This window comes from Lynx canadensis, chromosome C1 (genome assembly GCF_007474595.2).
Source record: "Lynx canadensis isolate LIC74 chromosome C1, mLynCan4.pri.v2, whole genome shotgun sequence".
Lineage (NCBI taxonomy): Eukaryota > Metazoa > Chordata > Mammalia > Carnivora > Felidae > Lynx > Lynx canadensis.
The window spans coordinates 73,884,632-73,908,456 of NC_044310.1; positions in this window are offsets into that span (position 1 = coordinate 73,884,632).

Below are 23,825 nucleotides of genomic sequence, written 5' to 3' on the forward strand. Positions count from 1 at the left end.
AACCCCCCAAAATTGTTTTTGTTCTGTTCTGCTTTATTTTGCCATAGACTCTGTATTTTCTTAAAATCTATTTTGTTAAAAAGACACTTCTTGGGGCTCCTGGGTGGCTCGGTCTGTTAAGCATCAGACTTCAGCTCAGGTCATGATCTCACAGTTCATGGGTTCAAGCCCCACATCCGGTTCTGTGCTGACAGCTCAGAGCCTGGAGCCTACTTCGGATTCTGTGTCTCCCTCTCTCTCTGTCCTTCCTCTGCTCTTGCTGGTGGGCTCTCTCTCTTAATAAACATTAAAAAAAAAAGACAGACATTTCTTATATGTCTACTATGTGCCAGGATCCATGTCCCTTGGCCTTGTAAACCATGATTCTTATCCTCAAAAAGCTCACTGGCTGCTGTTGGTCAGACAAGTGAAAAAACAAAGTAAAAGACATGATGAATGCTTTGCTGGTTAAATGTACAAAGTGCTTTGAGAGTGAAAAGATGGAACAACTAACTCATAAGTGCCATTCTGCAATTCTACTCCAAGTAGAATTTTTATAGAATTATAAAGCTAGAAAGTAGCCTTCCTATGGTTAGAATTAAACAGACCTGGTTTCAACATCAGGCTGTTACTTCCCAGCCACATGACATTTCCAAAATTGCTTAACCTCCCTGACCTTCAGTTACTTCTTCTATAAAATATGGATATTAATACTTACTAGGTTGCCGGCTGTAAGAATTAAATTAAGGAGCAACCTCCTGGTCACCACCGCTATCCCATTGCTACCACCGGCTGACATTCATTCTTGAGCTGTGGCAAACATCTCAGGCATATTATTCAATTAACCCTCACAACAGCCCTCTGAGGTTCATATTACTCCTGCTCCCATTTTACAGGTGAGGAAATTAAAGTGCCCAAGGTCACATTGTCAGTTCTTTGAACTCAAGCAAACTTCAGGGACTCACCTATAATCACAATACTGGATTAAGTCAGGGAGCTGCTATTCTTTTCATTTTTATAATTATTGCTATGACTGTCATAATTGAAGACAAATCCAGCGTTACCCAGTTGAAGCCCCTTCTTTTATAGATGAAAGATCAGAATAGAGAGGTTAAGACACTGAGGAAATCAGAGTCACTAAAAAGTCTAAAACTCTAAAACTTCTGTGGAAGTATGGTACATCGTATTACCACCTGTTTTATTATTGAACGTTGACCGTTCAATTGCAAAATATTGTTTTTGTACACATATTGTGTAATATATGTAATATATAATACATATGTTATAAAATATCACAGGTGATTTCTGTGATCCTGAAATGATCCTGACTTAAGTATATGAACAAAGGATCCTTTCCTGAGTTCAAGGAGCACAGGATCACATTTCCCTATTTGTATATCACAGAATCATACTGCCTTCAGGAACTGAAGGGACCTTGGACCTTACCCTGACCTAACCCTTCATATTACAGAAACTGAACATGTGGTCCAACAATCCAAATAGCTGATGGGTGTTCAGAATGTCCTTTAAACAAGAAAATTAAAATCAAATTACTTCATTTCCGAAACTGCCTATAAAGCAATTATTTTTTAGGCTTTTCAATTGGACTCACCTAACAATTTAATTCTCTTACTGTCCTACCCAATGTTTGCATCAAAGAAACTGAGAAATAAATGTAAATTTCTTTGTCATTTAGTAAAGGGAGAAAGTACCTGAAAACAAATTCTTCTTTCGCTGGACAAAGAGTATTTCCCCAGAAATGACATTGCATCTACTGAAAAAAAGGCAAAGACACCAGATTACAATGCCCTATATTTTCACTTATCTGTTTATGTTCCATTATTATTATAATTGGGTCCCTACAACGTAACTTATACTGTGTTGGTCACTATGTTTATAACGTTTAATTAAATTCTCACAAACCACTCTGCAAGGTAGGCAATCCTATTTCCACTTTGCAGATAAGGAATCTGAATATTAATCAAAAGATTAAATAATTTGCCCAAGGTCCTACACGTTATTTGTGGCAGAGTCAGGACCACGGCTCAGGTTTCACGGACTCTAAAGCTGCTGTCGCTTCTATCATGTTAGGTAGCCTCTGAAAAGACCATGGGCTGGAGTTCTAACTGAAGGAGCAAAAAGACCAAAAAACAAAACCCAAACCAAAATGTAACTAGAAAAGAGAACAAGGTGTGGCCGGGCCAGGGATAAATCCAGATCTATAAATCCTCTTGCTCAGTGACTGTGGACATTAGCCCCCATCATTTGGTTTGGGAAGAAAATGCAGCATACAAAGCAGGAAGGCTAGAAAAAGTACTTGCCAAGGGCAATGACAGGTCCTTCAAATCCATATTCCTTTGGAAGAGACCTTCACTGTGGTCTGTACTATAGTACCTGCATCACATCTTCCACCTCCTAAGTCAGTAATGCAATATTCATATACACCTGACACCACCCACCATACCACATCTCCTACTTCTGCTGTTCATCTTTGCCTTTCGTTCGTGATGCAAATCACATTGTTCTTCTCTGTAATTTTTGAGAAACAAAGTCCATTCGGCATCATATATATGTCAAGCATATTCTCACTAAGAGACGGTATAAAATTTCACATTTGAGTCAACTGCAGGAAGAGTTTTTCAGGTCAACATAAAAACGTATGGGTCACATCAGGGATGGTGTCCTGGTTAGCCATGATGAAGCAGGCACATCCATGTTTATACAGTGTTTGTGAAAATGATGCAAATGCATTTCATGCTGTCTAAAAATATTTTTAAACTTGAAAGTGGAAAGAAAAAAAAATTCACCCTGAGTCACTGATTCTATTTTTTGTGGAACAGAATTAAATTGTCTAAAATATCACATAAGGAAGATCACCTGGGGACTCCTGTTCACATGATGACTTTTTAAATTCTCCACCCAATGCCACAAATTTTTTAAACTCCAGAAATTTGGTGGAGATGCCAAAGGGTCTTTAAGCAAAGAAGAAGTAGAAATCAATGCTAGAATTATGATTTTCAACAGGGTATTGACAGCTATAATAAAGTTATTGCAACTGGACCCGGAATGTAAAGTCAGTTAATGGACTTTATTTAGACAACATCAGATAAGGGCATTAGTAATAACTGTTATCTTGATGGATAACCTTAAATTCAAGAAAATGTTTCCCCAAACACGAGTTGTTGTGAATTCCTTTCCCTTTTATCTTATAGTAGGCAGAAGATTGCAACCTCCTATTATGAAACAGCATCATAAAATGCAGAGCACAGCCACCCTGACTAAAACCACCTTTCTCCTCTGCTGATACAGACAAACTAGCAGTAAATGCTTTTTGAGCTCCTGGCGTGCAGATAAATTCCTCCGGATGTCCCCAATTGGACTGGGAGATTGAGAGACTCAAGGGAGAGAATAGCTGAGGCCAGGAGAATTTAACATGGCAATTAGCAACCCTTTGGCTTTGCTAGACCCCACAGCACAGGACAGGATGCAAGCAACCAAAAATCTCTCCAGCAGAGTAGATGATAAATTGGTTGGGTCCCAGGGGTTGCTGGACACAGTTATTATCCAATGGCAGGCCTGGATGGTGTGGAAGTCTATGTGGTAAGGTCAGAAAATGAAGCACAGGGCTCTAAATTCCCAAGGAGAGTGCCTTTGCTTACATCTCAATTGGACTGCCCTTTCCCCTCGTTTTGGAAGGCTCTGGATCACATCATATAATCCGTATTACCTTCTCTATCTTAGCAAATAACTTCCAAAACATCAAGTATATAAAGTACTGTAACCATTATCACCAGTGATGCTCTTCTTAAAAAGTTAGAAAAGTAAAAGATAAAATTTAAATTAAAAATATTTAAAGCCTTTCGGATTTGTGTTTTTTTTTTTTTTTTCTATAAGCAGAGGGAGGATATGTGGAGGAAGAGGAATCTTAATCCTCTTTTTCTATCAATGCCAATAGCTGCTTTGAGGCATCATTTTAACCGTCACATTATGATTCATACAACTTCAGCACTGTACTGAAATTCACTTTTTAGAGAACCTCATTTTCTGGAGCCTTTGTTTCCCCATGAAAAATAAATGACGCTAATATTATTATCTATTTCAAATGTTGCTATGAAGATTAAGTGAGTTAATATATGTAAAATGCTGTAAGGATGCCTGTCACTGAGTTATGTGTTAGTGATGATGGTGGTGATGATAATGATGATGGTTTTCAAATGTCATTCTGGCTAGATTTTATAATCTCTGGACCAAGGACCATATGTGCTTTTTTTATAGTGAAAACCCCAGCATCTAAGAACACTGCCTGAAGTGCAATTAATATTTATTGATTGATGGAATGAATGACTACATGAGTTTTTTAATGCTGAATTCCACACTTGTGTTACTATTGATTTAACTTAATTATGAGGATTATTAGGGGTCATTAAAAAGAAAGTGGAAAATGGATTTAGTAAAATCAATATCATCAGGATACATTTATTGAAGGACTACTATGTGTAGGGCACAATGCTAGGAATATCAATTTTCAATGGATATAAAAAAGAATCAAAATACAGAGGTAGCTTATTATAAAGATAATTTTCTAACTGGCAAAATAAAGAAGGCATGTGAGAATCTCACAGACATTTTAATTCTATTTTTTTTTTTGCAAATTTCTAATATTCCTCAAAATGTCAGTATCAAGGGTCTCTCCTTCTTCCTCCTTTTCCTGCCTTCTTTCTCTCTCTCTTCCCTTTTTCCCTTCCTCCTTTTCTCCTTTCCTCTCCCTTTACCCCTATTCTCTCTCTCTCTCTCTCTCCCCCTCCCTCCCTGCCCCCCCCCCGCCCCCATCCCCTCAGTGTCCTTAAAGGCTACATCCGAAGAAGAAGAAGGGGGGGAAATAAAGCCCTGGAAAGATTTTCCTGTTGAAATTGGCCCTTGAGATTTTCCATTTAGATCTCATTTTAATTGAAACTGAGCCAATTCTATATGTGGGTTCTGCAGCTTTGACCAAATAACATTCCTGACTGGCTTGAGTCTCAGGATTGAAGGAGGCATCTTTCCCTCTCCAGTTAGTTCCTCTGATCTTCAGAGGCCAAAAGTGACATTTGGTGGGTTGCTTAGCAATGCCAGTATTAAAATTGAAGAGTATTTCATTTCTTGAGCTTTTTGTCTTTTATAATACTTTGTCCTCACTCCTTTTGTCTTTCACTGACATTTCAAAATACACAGTCACCAATTTGGGAAACATTTAGGAAGGTGAAGGCCAGCCACGGATGGGCGAACACTGCTTGGTCCAAGTGTAATAGTCTGGTGTCTACATTTAGAGCTCTCTTGAACTTGTAAAATCTCAGCTGAGTGCAACAGTTCAGAAGGAAGTGCTTAAAAAAGAATCACATGTCCTGCCCTGATGCTACACATTGAAGTTTAATGACCAATTGTTTCTTCTGCCCTGACAAATGCCATTTGCCTAGCCTTGTGGTTCACAAAAACAACTAGCTTGCAATTGTCTTTTGCTGTTTTCTGTTTGGTTTTGTGCTTGCTTCGTTCTGTCATGAATACTGGATTCTATCACTGTCCAATTTACTCAACACAGTTATTAATTCACACTTTAGGCTAGGCACCAGGGACACAACCAAAAACTACAATGTCCCTCCTGTTAACCCCTCAGATACAGTAGCTGTCCCCCTCCTATGTCCTCACCCTCTGTGTCCCTTATCCTGCAGAGCACATCTCTGCCTAAAGTGTTACATCTTTATTTGCACATTGTTTGTATTTTCAGCTATACAGTAAGTATGCCTAGGACAGTGCTTGGTACAGCAGGGACACAGAAAATATCCGAATTAATTAATGAATAGAAGGAACACTTTAACACCCAGTACATTTTTAGGCCTGGATGGTGGGCACAGAGGTGTTTGTTTTGTGATAAATCATTGAGCTGCACATTTTTGTGACTTGTGGGGTTTTCCTGTTTACATTATCCTTCACGACAAAGAAAGTTAAAAAAAAATCCCCAGCTTCTTTTAAGCTTAAAATCACATTAAATTATTTATTTGCTGGCTACACCAACTGGTTCTTAATTGCCAATGTCAAAAAGCATTGAATAAAATCTCTACATTTTGTGCTGTCAAAGCTTAACCTAGGTAGCAAAATGTCTAACCGAAAGCATTATTGAGTGGCGACTCTGTTTAGGTTTTACCAAGTAAAAGTTTAAAGGGCATAACATTCTTTAGAATATGGCAATTCCCCACAGGCCAGGGGGTATCAAAAACATCAGACCAAGTAGCCTAACTTCTCAGGTCCTTCTCAGGTCAATTTGGGAAACACCCACTTGGGTGAGGGAATTGAAGCCTTAACTGTGGTTCACAGAGGAAGGTGGGTAGACCAAATACTTAGTAAGATAGAACTTGTTCCAGACTGGAAGTGGGTACAAAACTATATCCAGATTCATTGTAAAAAGTCACAGATGCAATGAAACATTCCAATTTGGCTTCAGTATTTAAAATAAATTCATTTGATGAGTGTGTTCTGCTTTTCAGAACCATAAATCTGTTTCATAGATAAAATGTGGCTGGCGAGGTTGGTGGGGATTCAGCATGGAGAATGAGATGGTGCATGCTTCTGGCATTTTTATCACTGCGACCCCCCTCTCCAGTGTGTCCCAGCAAGAGACGACCTCCCCCTACAGCGGACATCACCCACACGTTGGTGAGCTGGTGCCAGGATAATGCCTGGGACTCTGGTTCTATTTGATAAACAGGTTAGGGTCAGTAGCATTAAATAAATATTGTCATTGCTTATGAAAGCCAATATTTTAGAAACCAAAGAAAATAATTATGTCCTACTTAAGGGAGGTTTATTTCAAATCCTAGCTAGGGCCCCACCGCGGCCACTGCTTACATTTTTCAAAATTGATTTTCCACCACATAAACAGTTAGTCTGAAGTTACGTGTGACACTTCCTCCCGGTAACAATGATACAGTATCTTCTAAACATTTCCTGGTACTTCTCATTTTTCCTTCTTTCTGTAATGCTCATTTCTTTAACACATTCCTTCCAGGAGAATTTGTTCCTGGGTGTTACCACACTAAGGACTGGCCAGTGTGACCCAGGGAGGTAGGGGATCAGGAGCCTTCAGAAGGAGAATTTTAGTCATTCCTTGGAAATGAAGGTTCTGCTTGCATTTGCCTCCCCTCAATGAATGTTACTCACTTGCACATACAAAGCATTAAGGCCTTCACTAATCGCTTTCCGATGTATTGCTCCCCAAGGCAAACTTGGGAACTAGAAGACGTTGGTCTTTAGAGTTTATCCCAGCTCCCTTCCTGTCTCTATTAGGAACACTTACTATCTGTTTCTTCCCTGAGGCCCCCGTGCACTAGCTTCCCCCCCACCTGCAAATCTCCCTAGGCTTTCCCCCCATGGTGTGATATCAGGGTACAAATCTATCCAGCCTCCTCCAAGTTCACCTGCCTCTTTCTTCAGCAGTAAGATCTCTGCTTCCTGTTTCCCTGTGGTAGCTATGAAAAGAACTAAGTAAAGGTGTTAATATCTGACAAATGACCTAAAGCTGTTTTTGGAGGCAGAAATCAATAGACTTACAGAGGACCGCAATTCCCTTCAACATTCCCTATTAGGATCTGAGTGGCAAATCTCATAGTTTATAAACCTTGGTTTTCTCACCTATCAAATGGGGTGGACAATACATATCCTACACTGTCATGAGGCTCAAACTAGGTGAAGGAGGTGATTGCTTGCCTGCTGTAAGTTTTGCAACTGTACAATATTGTTTTAATTAATGATACGGGGGTGGGGATTTCATCCTTCTTGACTCTCAGTTGTGAAAGTTATCACCTGCTCCACCAGTGAGCTGGGCTCTTCCTGGAGAGCAGAGGATACTTTGTTTTCCTGAGTTAAGAAACAAGTGCTCCATTTCTCAATTTGAACCCCACACCCAACCCCCTGCCCTCAATCTTTCCGTTTATAAATGCTTGAGCCCCACCGAACCTTCAGTGAGAAACGCCTCTGAGAAACACAACCCTCCCCGGGCAGGTGGCTTACTGTGGAGAATCAGGGTACACACAATGATAGCATTTATAACCTGAGAGTAAGAACCTTGCCTCTGTTCCAGGCCTGTAGCCCCACTAACTAAATTCAGGGCAAGTGGTACTTGAGAGGGATGGAATATACTTCTGACTCATTAGGAATCTCTGGCAAGAGAAGTCAACTGTAACTGAATATTGCCTGGCAAGGTGTGATGTCTAGGTGGAGCTGGTCGTCAAGGGATCCTCTTCATAGGAAGTTCTCGAGGGTGGGGGGGGGGGAGGGGAGGGGAGGGGAGGGAGCTTACCCTTCAGTATCTGAGCCAAGTGTTTCCAAAATGTCTAAGCATACATTGTGCCATGCTGGAGAAGAGCAGAGAAAGGAGAAATATTCTAAAAGCTCATCCACTGAAAAACACACATATTGCCCAGTCTTGACATCAGTACTGCCAACTAGCACACCAAATACCACCTTAGGTTTCTGAAAAGGATACAAATTGAGACAAGCTTTCGTTCTGAGGCTCAGGTCAGTGAAGAAGGTTACGTGGCCAAAGCTGCAGGAATCTAGTATTAGTGGGTTTGCTGGTTTCCCCTCATACAGAATTGACCCAGGGCTTCAATTAAAATGGAATCTCAAAGAAAAATCCTCAAAGGCCAAATTCAGTAGGAAAAATACTTTCAGTGATTTTTATTGGCTTGAGACATTGCTGCTGATACTCCCAGCCACGTCTTGATCTGATTTTGGTCTAAAAAGAAATCTAAATGCCTCATATCTCTAGGTTAAAACTCCTTTCTATGGGTTAAATTTAAATCACACTGAGATAACTGTACTATTTACACTTAGCACAAATGGAAATTCGCAGGAATAGAGGACCCCGCATGTCCCACATGCCAATAAAATGATTGCTTACCATTGTATTTAACGAATCGGTTACAATCAGCCTAATATTGCATCAGTCTGTTGCTGTTTTGTGACAGTTAAGCATCAGAGAATGAAAATATCGTGGGTAAACCTCTCTCCTCAGTTCCAAGGATCGTCGGAAGACTTCCTAGCCAGCTCTTTGAATTGCTGTGGTTCCTAGAAAACTTTATTTGAGCGGTTTGTGAGCAGGACAGCTGCCTCTGTTTTTCCAGCATTACTGTGGCTTCAGAGCAAGAGCTCATGGGCTCATTTGAAAATTCTTTCAGTGTTTTCATCCTCGCTCGTGGCATCACATTATATTTTGGTGTACAGAAAGCGCAGTGTGTGAGGAGGATAATATCATATCAAAAAGAACCCTGGAGATAGCTGTAAAGTATACCAGTTAGCAACTCGGCAGAGAACCTTCCATCAAACAACCTGAAGTGAGGTTGCTTTGTTCATTAAACTGACCTACATGAACCATTATTGCTATTTGGCTCTGAATTATTAAAAATCAGTAGCAAGATTTAGCACACCCCTAACTCCGGGCTCTCCTGTTCTTCAAGATAAAAACAGTCTCTCTTTGTGCTGGTTAGAAAACATATGTGAACGTACTAGCACTCAGCTTCTCGTGATAACCTTGTTAGTGTCTATATAACTGCATGTAACCACTCAGCATGACATCCTTTTCCATTTCTCTTTATGAATAATTTTGTTATACCTCATCCATTTTCTAGTGCTCTTTATTACAGCATGCTACTACATTTATTAGAGTTCCCATCAGAGAATTCTTCTTGTTATCCTTAATAGTGCCATGTACTGCCCTCTCTTGACTGTAAACCTGGCACCGTTCAAAGCACATTTATTAGTTTATAACCCTTACATTTTAAATTCCTGCCAAGAACTTCCTAGGTGAAGACTAAGTTTGTAATAAATATTCACACACACACACACACACACACACACACAATACCACCACTCATATTAGAATTATAGCACCCAGGACCTGCGTTTTAGCTCACGAACATCAGAAAACTCACAGGTTAATAACTTCTTCATTTATACCTGTTATGACCAGGCACTGTGGCAAACTCTAAGCAGCAGGTACTTCCATTTGCTTCTAGAATACGCACTTGGATTTGAAGCTTTGAGTTAAATTGGGGGGCCTGTTGATTTTAGTGCAACAACACTGCTGTCCTGGGTTTTATTGTGTGGACTACCTCACCCTGACTAGAAACAGAAACAGGCTTGGAGTAAATAGAAGCCTCAGTTTTTTGATGATTTCTCAGCAGCGTAATCCAACATCCTTCTGAGGCTGGCCAGATTAGATATTAGTTGCTTGATGCTAGCAAACTGCCAATGTGGGGCTTCTTACAAGATCACCTTTGAAAATAGCCATCCATATGCAGAGATAATGGAAAATGAGTGGGTAGCACACCCCTTTGTTGTTTCTGTAGTCGCCTTCTCCCAAGGAACTGAAAAGTCACTCTGTGTTTCTGTCCTATTCTTCAGAGGGAGGAGTGAAGAGTTTAGAAAAGGAAGGGTATCGCCAATCAGAGCAAGAAGAGCGAACATGAGAAGGACAGTTGGGGTGGAGGGGGAGCCGTTACTACCTACAGAAAAAAAAACCTTTCAGAAACGGAATGTGCCAAATGTATCTTCACATATAACCATAAAAATCACTAAAAGCTTTCGCCACTTTTGCTTCATATGGATTTACTTCTTCTTTTACCAAACAATAAAATACATTGTTACAGGAAGATGTAGGTGTACACATGCCAAATATCTTAGACTTTTTGGAGCTCAAAAGGCCCTTATTATGCAGCTGGCTCCCCAAACTCTCCATAGATTGCAAGAAGCAGCCATCGACAGTAATAAGGGGACCTGGCATGTGGCGGAAATCCATGGGACTTCATTCAAAATTACATTCTGCTTTGATTCCCTACCACCAAGGGATGTGTGTTCTCTACCACCAAGTCCAGGAACGGCTATACATATCATCAAGAGCAGTCCTTGGACAGACAAGAGGCACGTCCTCTCTGGCTTCTGTTTGTATTAGCTGTTATTATTATTCCACAGTAAACTTTTTTTTTTGCAGCCTTTGTCACCCCCTTGTTGCTGTTGGCATCAAGAATATGCTGGCCATTTGCTTTCTGGGAAGATTCATGCCTAGTAGCCTTTGTCACTGTTACTACCATTTCACACTCACAACAGAGGTGGCAGATTAAAAACACTTTTTTTTTAATGTTTTATTTTTGAGACAGAGCAAGAGCAGGGGAGGGGCAGAGAGAGAGAGGGAGACACAGCATCCGAGGCAGGCTCTAGGTTCTGAGCTCTGAGCTCTGAGCTGTCAGCACAGAGCCCGACGCGGGGCTCAAACTCACGAGCTATGAGAACTATGAGATCATGACCTGAGCCGAAGTTGGACGCTTAACCGACTGAGCCACCCAGGAGCCCCTAGAGGTGGCAGATTTAAAGACAAACTATCCAGAGGTGGGAGGAGTTTGCAATTGGATATATCCTAGTTGGTTATTTTTGTGCATTTGTACAAGGACTGTTAGAATGTTGGCAGTTTTTTCTTTTCTTTTTTCCCCCTTGGTCATCCACAAAAGACAGCAACATTTCATTCCCTTTTCCCCATCCCCTACCCATCTGCTTCCTGATATTAACTTCTCCACAACTGCCTCTGTAAATACTAATTGCATGCTATGTTTCATTTTCAGCAAAATGGAGGCCGTTTCTTAAGTGTCTAGTTAAGAGAACTGCCTGCCAATCTCTGTAGTTCTTAACACGTGAATTCTGGAGTATGTTCAAAGATGAAGCTTCAGTGATGTCTTAGAAGAAAATTTGATATTGATATTTGAAGGGCAAGAAGAACCGGCTTATGAAATCTTAGTGTGAGGAGACCTCTCGATATCATCTAAGGGACAGACCAAGTGAAATGTGTCCAAGACATGCAAATATGAGCTGTAGAAGCAAGAAAGGTATAAGAGGGAGGAAAATCTAAGAAAACTGGAAAAATTCCAGAAGATCTCTTATGCTGGTGAGAACAGAAGGCAGAAGAAGAGGAAGCATAAATGTCAAGAAGATGAAAAGCTTAGCCTCAAGAAAGATGAGCAGCCAAGGGGGACCAGAGGCTTGGACTTAACACCTGGGATCAAAAGCCAGCAAAAGGAGAACTAGTCAGTGACTCAGCATGAAGTAAGGAGGCCAAGTGCAGGTGGTTTCGTTTTAATATATTTCACTGGGGTAGGGACTGTTGGTAGGGGTACAAACCAGTAACAAAGATGAGGGAAATAGTCCACTTTTAAGCCCAACGAAAATCTCAGCCAATCACCACTAAAAAATTGGTCAATATATATTGAAGATAAGATTGATTGCTATTTGATTACAATTGATTTGTACATAATACAAATTTTGCAATAGACTCACAAAACTGCCCCCAGATGTACATGAATTCCTGCTTAGATAAACACAAGATGCCAAAGCCATGTTCTATCTGGAATCTCTCCATGGGCAGTTTTTGCTGAGACTTTGGCACCTCTTCTCTTATTTTTGAAGTCCTCCTCTAATCAGAAGATTACGGTTTTAATACTCTTACTCTATTTTGCTCCCATATCACCTCCTTAGTTTCCCGAAAGTGTTTCTAATTCAGCAAACCATTTTTCTTCCCCTTGGTGAAAATAAGTGTTTGTAATGTGGACCCCATTTTTGGTTCGGTGGTTAAGATTCTTCCTGAACGATCATTTCTTTTGATCGTCATTGCTCAGTGTTGGATGTACCCAGAGAATTTGGATCCTAGGACAAATGTACAAATTGTAGGCTTACTATTTATCTTTGTGAGAGAGACTGTTTACCCCAACTTCTTGAGCCAACTTGGAAACAAGTTGAGAAATACTATGGTTAGATAAAATTCTGAATCCCTGTGATGACTGTAAAATTTTTTCTGTAATTACTTGCATGTGTCACTGATGGGAGGTAATTAGAATGGGTCCATGAAGGTGGCTTAATATTCTTACACTACGCTTTTTATAAGCGTTATTCAGCTTCTTAATCTCTCCTATCACTACACTCCCTCACTGCCATATTCTTCTTCACATTGGGATTTACTTGGCCTTTGCTCACCAAGAATCTTAGACACCAAATACTAATTCTTGTAATATTTTACCTACCCGACAAATGTTATTCATTTATATCTCCAGATTTGTAGAGTTTGTATTATTTTCCTCCCAAGTTATGAAAAATACTCATTTCCTTGAAAGAAACCTAAATTTATTATATTCAAAATTTTTGTTTTTAAATTTTGTCAATTTCATTCATCAACAATCATCTAATTCCTAGATATTAGTATATGCATGTAACCATCATTGAAAGTCTAATTTTTGGCTTTACTGAATGTACTGATATTATTTTCCTTTAGCTCTTAACATTCTGGGAATTGTAATGCATCAAAGAAATTCAAGTATTGACAGTAAATGGGGTTCACACAATACTTTCCATGTTGGATTTACTTCTATAAGCCTTTAACTAAGATTTCTAGTGAAGATTGCACTCTTTGATCACCCAGAACCAACAGTGGCTATGGAAAAATTCATGAGTCTTAGGGATGGCCAATATTCCAGTATCGATGCCACAGCTTGCAATATATAGCTATATTATTCACATGGAAGTTTGCATGATTAAATGGAAGCATATTGATAAGTAAACTTTTCTTCATGGATTTCTTGTTATGAAAGTCTTTTATGTTACCTGAATCAAATAAAATAGTCCAAACAGAAACAGGTTGTTTGCTTAATGGTCTGTGAAACTAGGACTGATGATTGCACTTGTAATTTCTGGCACTGAGGCTCTCAAACATTTAATAAAATCATCACATTGCTAAAATTTCTCCTCCTCTTGCCTCTGCACCTTGTTATGGCTCAGAGACTTAATTTCAATACTGTAATCAATAGTGTGATGAGGAGATTGTGGGTTTCTTTTCAGAAATGCATTACACAAAGAAACACAGAGAACCCCTTTCTCAGCTTGTACGAAAGAGGATGTAAGCAATGGACATCCATTTTGACTTTCCTGAACTCTGCTCAAATATCTCTCCACTCTGTAACTCACTGCTCCCCAGATCTTATTGCTTGTTTGTTCCCACCTTTAAAAAATGCAAGATACCAAACTAAACTTCTGTGTACATGCTTTATTTATCAATTATGTTACCTTGTATTCTCTCAATAGATGAAAATATATGCACAGAATATAAATTTATAAGAATAAAGTCAAATAAACACTATTTTTCAAGATCATTAGCTGATATCTCAGTGCATATGTTCCATTTGAGGTTTATTGTCATGATAGTGAATGATAAACCCATATTTTGAGTTTATTTTTTAATATTTTTTACTCATTTGGAAGGATGTTGGAAGATCCAAATAAATCTTAATTGCTTTTAGCTCACAGAAAGAGTTTATTCTGTGAATGGACCTGTCAGCTTTATACCTTCCCTATATTCATCTGTGCTTGCATTGCGGGTACTATCTTCAATCAGTGTTATTTCTTTGCCAGAAAATTTGTGAACCACTTGTCCATTTTAGCAGGGTTTTTTTTAGTTAAAATCCAATAACACAATCTATAAATTCACATGCCTGGCCCTGCATAAACCAGAAGATAGCACAATATGGGTAAAATAAACAGATGAATTGAAGGTGACTCTATTTCACCATTTCACCTTATAGAACTGCTAGCCTTCTTCCAACGACCCTTAGATGACACATGGTCCTCTCAAACATGGGGTGAGTGAGGACTATTTTAATCTGTTATTAAATCTTAGTAAAGGTTAATTTCATTATTATTTATATGGACAACAAACACACATGGAAGCCACAGTATTTTCTTTTCCTACTCCAATGGATCATCTTGCACAGAGGGTCATATTTACATATTCCAAGTCTGGAGATTCCTGTCTTAATTGATAAATCTGAAGTTCAGGCTCATACCTTTGTTTCTGCTTCTGCTTCTTCTTTTTCATTCATTCTTTTTTTTTTTTTTTTTTTTTTTTTTAAGTGATCTTGATGTTAAGGTCTCCTTTCACCTTTTTAGAATGACAGTATGAAAAGCTATTTGAGAGCTCAGGGTATATGGACAGGGTTTGTCCACTGAAGGCCTCTCCTTTAGGACAATTGCTCAGAGAACTCAAACTCTTTAGAGTCTCATACTTTTTCTCTTCTGTTTTTAAATAATTTCTCTGGATGAGTTTATAAACCCTGAAGATACCAGATATATTACCACCTAAACTTCTCTTCTGAGCTAAACCCATATATGTAATAACTACCTCCTGGACATCTCCACATGAAAATCGAGCTTTTTTAAAACTGAATTTACATTTTTGATTACTGGCTTTACCATCTGCCCTTTACCCAAGTAAGAAACCTTGACCTTTCCTTCTTTGCTTGCCTCATTCACATCAGTAGGTTCCTTTTATTTTAGCCTTACAATCTCTCCAAGTTGCCACCCTACTACCCTGCTTTAATTAATATTTTCATTATTTCTCCTTAAATTATGAGACATTTCCTATTTCCTCCAGTCTTTTTACCTTCCAGCAAATTCTCATGCTATTGCTATATTGATCTTTTTTAAGAGACAAAAACTATGTTACTCCATTTTGATAACTCTATATTAATGGATCCCCTTTGCTCATAACATAAAAGAGTTTGCCTTTTAAGGGCACGAAGACTTCCCATGACGGGGCAGTACTGCCTCATCTCCTTGCTTGCTCCTTGTGACTATTCTTTCACACCATGGGCTCTGATCATTTCAAACTGTTTGAAAATACTGACAGTGCTGTGGTTTTCCATAAAGCCAATCATTCCTAGACTGTCCCTCTGTCTGTACATCCTCCAACTTCGATTTATGCTGATCTGGAACACTCCTACTGACTTGAAAACTTAAATTTTTCATCCCCAAATTCTGCAGGCAGAATTGCCATTATTCTACACCAAGCATCTACCTTTCACTTCATTTCAGTTGATTTACATATTTTCTCTTCCAGTGTGTGGTAAGTGCGATCTTAGCAGGAGCCATTTCTTACCTATGTTAATAGAATCTGGCACAAAATCCAGTATGTAGCAGCAAAAGATTTCATTATCAATGTGTATCAGGAGCTGGTCTAGGTGCTAAGGAGTGTACAAAAAGGGTTCTTGCAGCACACATTAAGCTACAAAGAATGTTACCATATTTTATAATCTAGGTAACAATACTGTATAGTTCACATTACACGGATTTAAGAGAATTGTCCCAAGTGGTAAAAATCACTTTGGAATCACCAAGCTGACCACAGACTGAAAATTAACTCTGCATCCTAACAAGAAAATTTCTATCTTATAATCAGACCACAAGCTCTTATTCCCTGAATGCAATTTTTATGGCATTACATTTTTAAAGTAAAAATGGAAAGATTTATATAAAATGAAGTGCATTACCTTTTAAATGTCTGTTTTTGATAATGTCTACTAGGCTACATCTTTTGAGCATAATTTATCTGGTAAATAATACCTGCTAAGTAGTCAGTATTCAATAGTTATTTGTGAATATAACTAAATAATAACTAATTAATTTGGGTCAAGAATCAACATGATTTTTATAAGTTCCCTTTAAGGAATAAAACTAGATTAAAAGTTGAATGAGCTGGAGCTAATGTTAATTTCACCATATGCAATTCATATGATGCTCAATGTTCTACTCTAATCTTTACAAATCGCTGATCCATAGGCCTGATGCTTCTGTCTTTGAACCAACTTCAAAATTTTGCCACATATAATAATGATAAATTACTATGGGCCAGATCCTATATGAAGTATTTTCTTCCCAGTTTTATTGCTATATAATTGACATAATGTATGAAGTGCTTTGCATAAACTGTCTTGTTGAGTCTTTACAACAACCCCACGAACTAGATTCTATTATTCTTTCCATTTTACAGATAAGGAAGCTGAGCTTCAGTGATGCTGAACGATCCGCCTATTCTCACAATGTTACTAAATAACAGAGCAAGATTTTGAACTCAGGGATTTTGGCCTTCACATGCCCTGGCTTTAACCTCTGCCTCCCTGAAGGACAGGACTCAATGGTTAATGAAATCACCAAACCCTGTCTGCAAACATATCTGTTATCTCCTGGGATTGAGGGATATGCACAAAGTACACACAGTAAAGGGGGGAAATGGGGAAGAGAAGAGGGGAAAGATGTGACCTGAACACGGAGGCTACTGGTCTTCAACCTCAAAGATTTTCAAACAAGAACATGTCATTGGCTCAGAAAGAATCAAGAGGAAGTAGTACCACACCAATGTGAAAACTGTTTATGAGAAAAATACATGAGAGCTACTTTCTGCCTCTGCTTCACGTCAGTTTTAAATCTGTGCTGGCATGCTCAATGTTACGGTGTCCTGAAGGTGTCTGGAAGCAGCAGAGTAGGCTGGACGGAAGGACCAGAAATGCATCACTGCAAGTTGAGATGAGTAGATTCAGGATAAACTGGTCTATTGGGTTAGCTCTAGTTACCAAGCACGATCCTGATAACTGGGACGTAGGCAATCAGCTTTTGAAAGAGTATTGGATTTGGATTTGGTGAGTTGAGGACAGAATGAGAAAAAACAGATATCACAGTGAAGGATCGGGAAGGTTGACGACAGGGAGATGGATGAAGGGAGAGCCAGGAACAAACTTCACCTAATGTATTCTATTCTGTGTGGCTATTTCCACGATGTAGCAACTTCTGAACTCCTAAAGGTAGGTCCACCTCACGAGTGGGTTCTGTATGATGAGCCAGAAAATGTGCCTTGGAGGCAGACCTATACTCAAATCTGGGTTCCATTTCTTACTATTCTGCAAGCTCATCTCATCTGAACCTTGGCTTTCTCTTCTTTCAAATGGGAATAAGAATATCTCTCAAAATTATTGTAAGGATCAAACGGCTCATGTATGATGTCCCCAGTGCATGGCTAGGAGCTAGTAAAGTTTCAATTCTCCTTCTTCTCACTTGGTAACTTCACTACAAAAGTGAACGTGCCATCTATGAATAGTTAGATTCACACATGCACACTCACACACACCCCTCACTGGCTTAAAGGAGAAAAAATGGAAACAGCCACAATTCGAATGTGGAAAATAGAAAGATTATGCTCTGACCCTGTTTCTTCCCAAATGTCATGCTAAAATTTACAGCAACCTTTAAAAAAGAGATTGTTATTCAACAGTCAGAGCTCAAAAAGCAGCTTCTTACAAAAGTCAGACTACCAAGGGTCTGCTAGGAAAGTACCCCGTCTACCCACTAAGCTGATTCTTATCTTTGGGAAAAGTTGTTTAGAAGAACCTCCAGATTTTCTTTAGAGTCAACCATACATAATCTTAAATGATAAGACCTTTTGGGAAATAAGATCTGAGACTAATATCTGCTTGAGACTCAAGTTAACCAAGATCAAAACCATGACTTTTGCTGGACATGCTACCCTCAGTCCAGCATACACCCTCTCTCCCACTTAAGGGTTCAGCTCTGTCTGCATCTATCTCCCTTTCTATAAGTATGACAGCATTTCACAGAGTTCTGTTTCTTGTCCCTAGACTGTGTCTAAGCAAAAAGATAAACGTGGAATATCCTACTTACAGTTGCTCTCTGACTATGCATGATACATAATGACTATAATAATTATGTTTTATGTTAACCTCTAGATACCTCAAAACACTGCTTCATTATCAGTGAGTATGTCTGGATGAGAATTTAGAAGATTTAGCCAGCTCTCTAAGATAAGATTAAATAGAAACACACAGTTCTTTTATGTGTCTGGCACTATTCTAAACGTTTGTCATATATTAACTAATACAGCGCTCCTCCAAACCTTATAAGGTGGATACTATTATTATCCTCATTGTGCACATGAGGAATTTTCAGGGACGGAGAGGTTAAATAATTTGCCCAAAGTGAAGAAGCTGGTAACTTCAGAAGCTCTGTGTTCTAATCTACTCTGACACAGGGTACTGTTCTTCAAGGCACTTGGAACACTTTGTTTCTGAAAAACAGAGTAGCTTCTTCCTCCCCGTGACAAAATTTTCCTAGTACAATGAAATTCTTGTTCTGTTCCACCCTTTCCCCAACTCCTTGAAGATGGACAAACAACTTTCTTACAATATGGAGAAGTATTACTGAAAAATTTACTGCCAGGTTGAGACCTTGCATGCCACACTAAATTTTTATGACAGTTATAAACACCTAAAAAATCTAAGTCTATCATGGGACTGCTTATAAATCCTAATAATAACTCAGACCAAGCAGCATCATAAAAGAGTAGAGTGGCTAAAGTGGAATAAGCAAGAACAAAGGTTTGGATGATTTCTTTAGTTTGATGTGTGGCTCTTCTTGTCTTTCTCTGTAAGATATTGAGAGAGGGGTGGGGGGGGGGTTGGAGGGTGGAAGAAAAAGGAAGCTTCCCATAGGAGCCCCACTAGATCTAATTTTCTGAGCTCCAGTTTTCTTTTAAGTAAAATGGTATTCAATACATTGTAACGCCCTTTGAAATTCCATCTTACTAAATCCGCTCAGGATTTAGGAGGCCAATTTAATAAGTGATTGTAGAATTCCCGCCATCTGAGTGCTGCCTCAGGAGTTATTCTCCTGTTGTGTGTTTCTTTTTAAGTATTGGAAGGCCTGGGGAAATACTAAACAGAATTATAAAAATGAATTAAACAAGCTATGACTTTAAAGTAATGAGACTAATTCTACAGCCACACCTGAAAATCAATGCTATTGCCATATTCATACTTGCACTTTTAGTCAAAAAAGCACAACACACAATCAGAGGGATTAGGGAGCAAAAATAAAAGGATTAGAAGAATACACATCAAACTCAGAATAGTGGTTACCTCTGGGATTACAGAAACTCTAGCTTATGCTATAATGTTCTAATTTTTTAAGCACAGTATGTTCATATATTTAAAAAAATCATCTAACATATTCTAGTCTAAAAAGTATCTTGAATAACTCAAAATTTGTCGTTCAACATTTTTTTTTCATGAATTTTCAAAGAATGAGATTTTCTGCATTCAAGTAGTAACCATTCCATTCTGAGGCAATACTGTATTCTCACATTACTTCCATTTTAGGGTTGGCATAATGATTGTTTCTAATAAGAAACAGAATAAGGTTGCCATGAGTGGGATCACACTGATTTCTTTGATGTAAGAATCAAACCCTGTCGCATTCCTAATTAGACTTTATGCATTAATATATCCAGTCAATCTCTTCAATATACTTAAGAATCTCACCATTTAAAAAAAAAGGAGGAAGAAAGAAAGAATCTCACTATTCACTGCATTTCTTTCAGTTGACTTATGACATTATCACCCACTGCAGTAGGCCCAGTGATTGGGTTCCATATACATTTCTCAGATATCTAGAAGAAAATTCACTTTCTCTCCCCAGAGAAGAAGAAAAGTGAAGAGAAATCATGGAGACCTAAACCTGAATTTGTCATCATGAGCAAGTGCTAATGGATGATGGTGGGAGAACTGTACCTTCAAGCAAAAATGATCTGTTCGTTGGTCTGGCCCTTGGAAGAAGTTGCGTATATACCCTAGAATACCCAACATTAATAAACATATATCTTGGTAAAGACTCGGGAAAAAGTATATTTTCATTTTACTCACAGTAAAAATATTGGTCAATGTGAAATTAAGTGAAAACAATACTCCTCCTTGTCCCCTTTCCCCCCCACGCCAAATCTCAACCTCCTATAAAGCCTTTAAAAACAAAATAACAAAAATTTATGTGTTTTTTTCTATTAACATTTGATTGGTATTTATAATGCAGTATAGAAAGATGAAGTTTTTTTTTTTTTTTTTTTAGGAAAACTTTTAAGAGGAGAAAATGGCAAGTTACAACAACATACCAATGTGCTTTGTGCTGACATTGCATAGGGTACCCACTGACACCATGGCACTCTCTCCCACAAGCTGGGCAGAAACAGAGAACAGCAGGGGAACAAGATAGCTTCCTGCCCTTCAGAATGACTCCAATGTGGAAAAAATAGTTTTTCAGAAAAATCATGGAGGTGGGGGGAATAAACGTGTAGCCCTTCTCATTTGGTGCAGGTGTGGATCCATGTATCTATTCACATATACAATTATTGACAGTAAAATACAAGTACAATAGATCATAATCATTGAGAACTTATCAAGCCTTCTTGTAAAGGCTGTTGACAGTATGAAGTGGAAGACGAATCCCTGTGGAGGGACCTGGGATAAGATTCTTGACTCTTTCTTTATGAAATAGTGAAATTAACTGGGAACGTCTCCTATGACTGCACCCTGAGGCCTAGTGATATTCATACATTAACACTCCAACCCAGGGAATTAAGGTATAAATACTAGCTTCAATCCATCCCCCAACCTGCTCCTATTTGACCAGAAAGCCTTGCAATACCCTGTGCTTACAGGGATAGTATGTGTGCATTAGCAAATGAGACATCATGGGAAAATTAACTCCTTAGAAAATTCAAGTGGGTGTATTTGTAAATATCAGAATTTATATTGAAAAGTTTCAACCAAGGAATTTTAAGAAAATTAAGAAATAAAAGCTTGTAATTAATAAACATCAGAGGCATAAGAAAATATGCCCAGACAATACTAAGATGTCTCTTATAGTGAAGTGCTTTTGATGGTATATCCACTCTTACAATGATTTCTGTAAGTGACTGATCAGCTTTTAATCATCACCTCCTGACTGATATGTGTGCATAGATAGAAAGGGTATGGGCTTTAGAATCAGGCCTAGAATCACATGCAGCTTCCCTTACTAGTTATATGTCCCTGATCGAGTCATCTAACCTCTCTGGGTCTTATTTTCTTTATATGCAAAATGGAAGTAATAAGGCTTCCTTCATGTAATTGTGCGATATAAACATAATATATTATTCATCTGGAACAAAGTTGGTCCTCAATAATTGGCAGATAACTTTTTAATTCTAATATCAGTAAAATGAATGCCATTTTAACAAGAGCTTTACCTTCTCCTGGGAGTAAATCACATACAGCACTAACAAGAACAGAAAGGACACGGCATCTATTCAGCTCCTAGTATATGCCAGGAATTTCATTTTGCACTTTATATACGTTATCTCATGAAATTGTCCCAGTAATCTTAAGAAGTAGGTATTCTTAGCTATGTCTGAAGATGAGATGACTGGGACTGAATTAGATTAGGCATCCTCTTTAAAGTCACACAGCTATAAATGTCAAAGTATCACAGAGTGAGGAATTCTGGAATGCTGCTTATTCGTCATTGCCTTGCTAATTGAGTCCCTGTATCTTTCCAAATTCATTTTTAACCATGATATAGCGTCAGGTGTAATATCTATGATCGTAAAATCCCAGTTCTTACTAAAGTTGTCTTCTGGCAAGCTTTGCAAAGAGCTGCGAATACTGCTTAGCAGTTTTGTGACGATGTCCAGAAATTTTAGTAATGCAGAGCTTGGGGTTTGAACCTCGGTGTTCCATAGATCTTCTCTATAAGGGTTTATTTTTCTTCATCATGGCAAAAAGGAAGACCTTGCATTTTCAAGGTTCAAATAGACCCTTCTATTTCTCGCATTTCCTTCAAATCGCCTTGGGTGACAGTTGATCAAGTATTCTATACTACGTCAAAACTGTTTGTGGAAAAGCTCCAGGAAGCTGTAAATTTCAAAATGTGTAGGCTTGTTGTCTTCAGAGTACAATAGCTAATAAAGTCATAAGGGCCTCAAGGTCTCCTTCTTACCTTGTAGGCCCCCAACTTGCAAAAACTGCAAAGATACACACAAACACTCCCTGACAGTCACACACAATCTCCTGGATTTGCCAGATCACTGGAACATTTGTATTTGCAAAGTTTGAAGAGATTTTATTTAAGAAGACTAATCTTAGAATTGTCAGAGTAACTGTAAAACAATGCAGAATGCACAGTTGCTTTGTCTCTCACTGGATGTTTAAGAACTACTTTAGTGAGTCATCATAAAATATGTCTAGTATAGCACCTTGCATTAAAATACCTTAATACAGTTGCTAAATGAATGAATAAGTTACTTTAAGAGTAAAACATACCAAAATTGTCTTTCCTCTTTAAAGCGTATAAAAATAATTTTTGATTAAGGTAGACAGATAAATCATACTAAACGCATGCTTTCAGAATGGACAAGTTTATTCTCACTTAACTAATTCTTAAAGCATCTTTTTAAAAAGTTTTTATTTACTTGAGAAACAGAGAGAGAGAGAGAGAGAGCGCGCACGCACATAAGCAGAAGGAGGGGCAGAGAGAAAGACAGAATCCCAAGCAGGCTCTGCACCATCAGCACAGAGCCCAGTGAGGGGCTCGAACTCACGAACTGTGAGATCATGACCTGAGCTGAGATCAAGAGTCAGACATTTAACTGACTGTGCCACCCAGGCACCCCTTGAAGAATCTATTCTTAATATTTATGCTCAGAATGTACAAAAGTGTATGAAAATCACAAAGAAAACGTATATATAATGCTACTCCAGTGTATTTATAAACAACTTAATCTAGGTAGCAATTATTATTTCACGATCTAAATACTAAAAAGAAGAAGTACAGAGAGTGCTATGAGCTCAATATTTATTCATTTATGAGCAAAATTAAGTAGTTTGAAAAGTTACATTTATTTTAAGAATAGGAATAATAATAAAATCTACCATGTTTTTGTTTTGTTTTGTTTTGTTTTTGTCTTAGTGGGAGCCACCTGTTTAACGTATTACGCTCTATGGAGAATTCCAGATCCTTATGAAGTTGGTCAGTTGGAGCAGCCAGACATTTTGGCAAATGATGTAACCATTTCATTCATGTTACTATATTTTTTTCGTAATTCTTCATTGCCTTCAAATAAAGTCCAAACT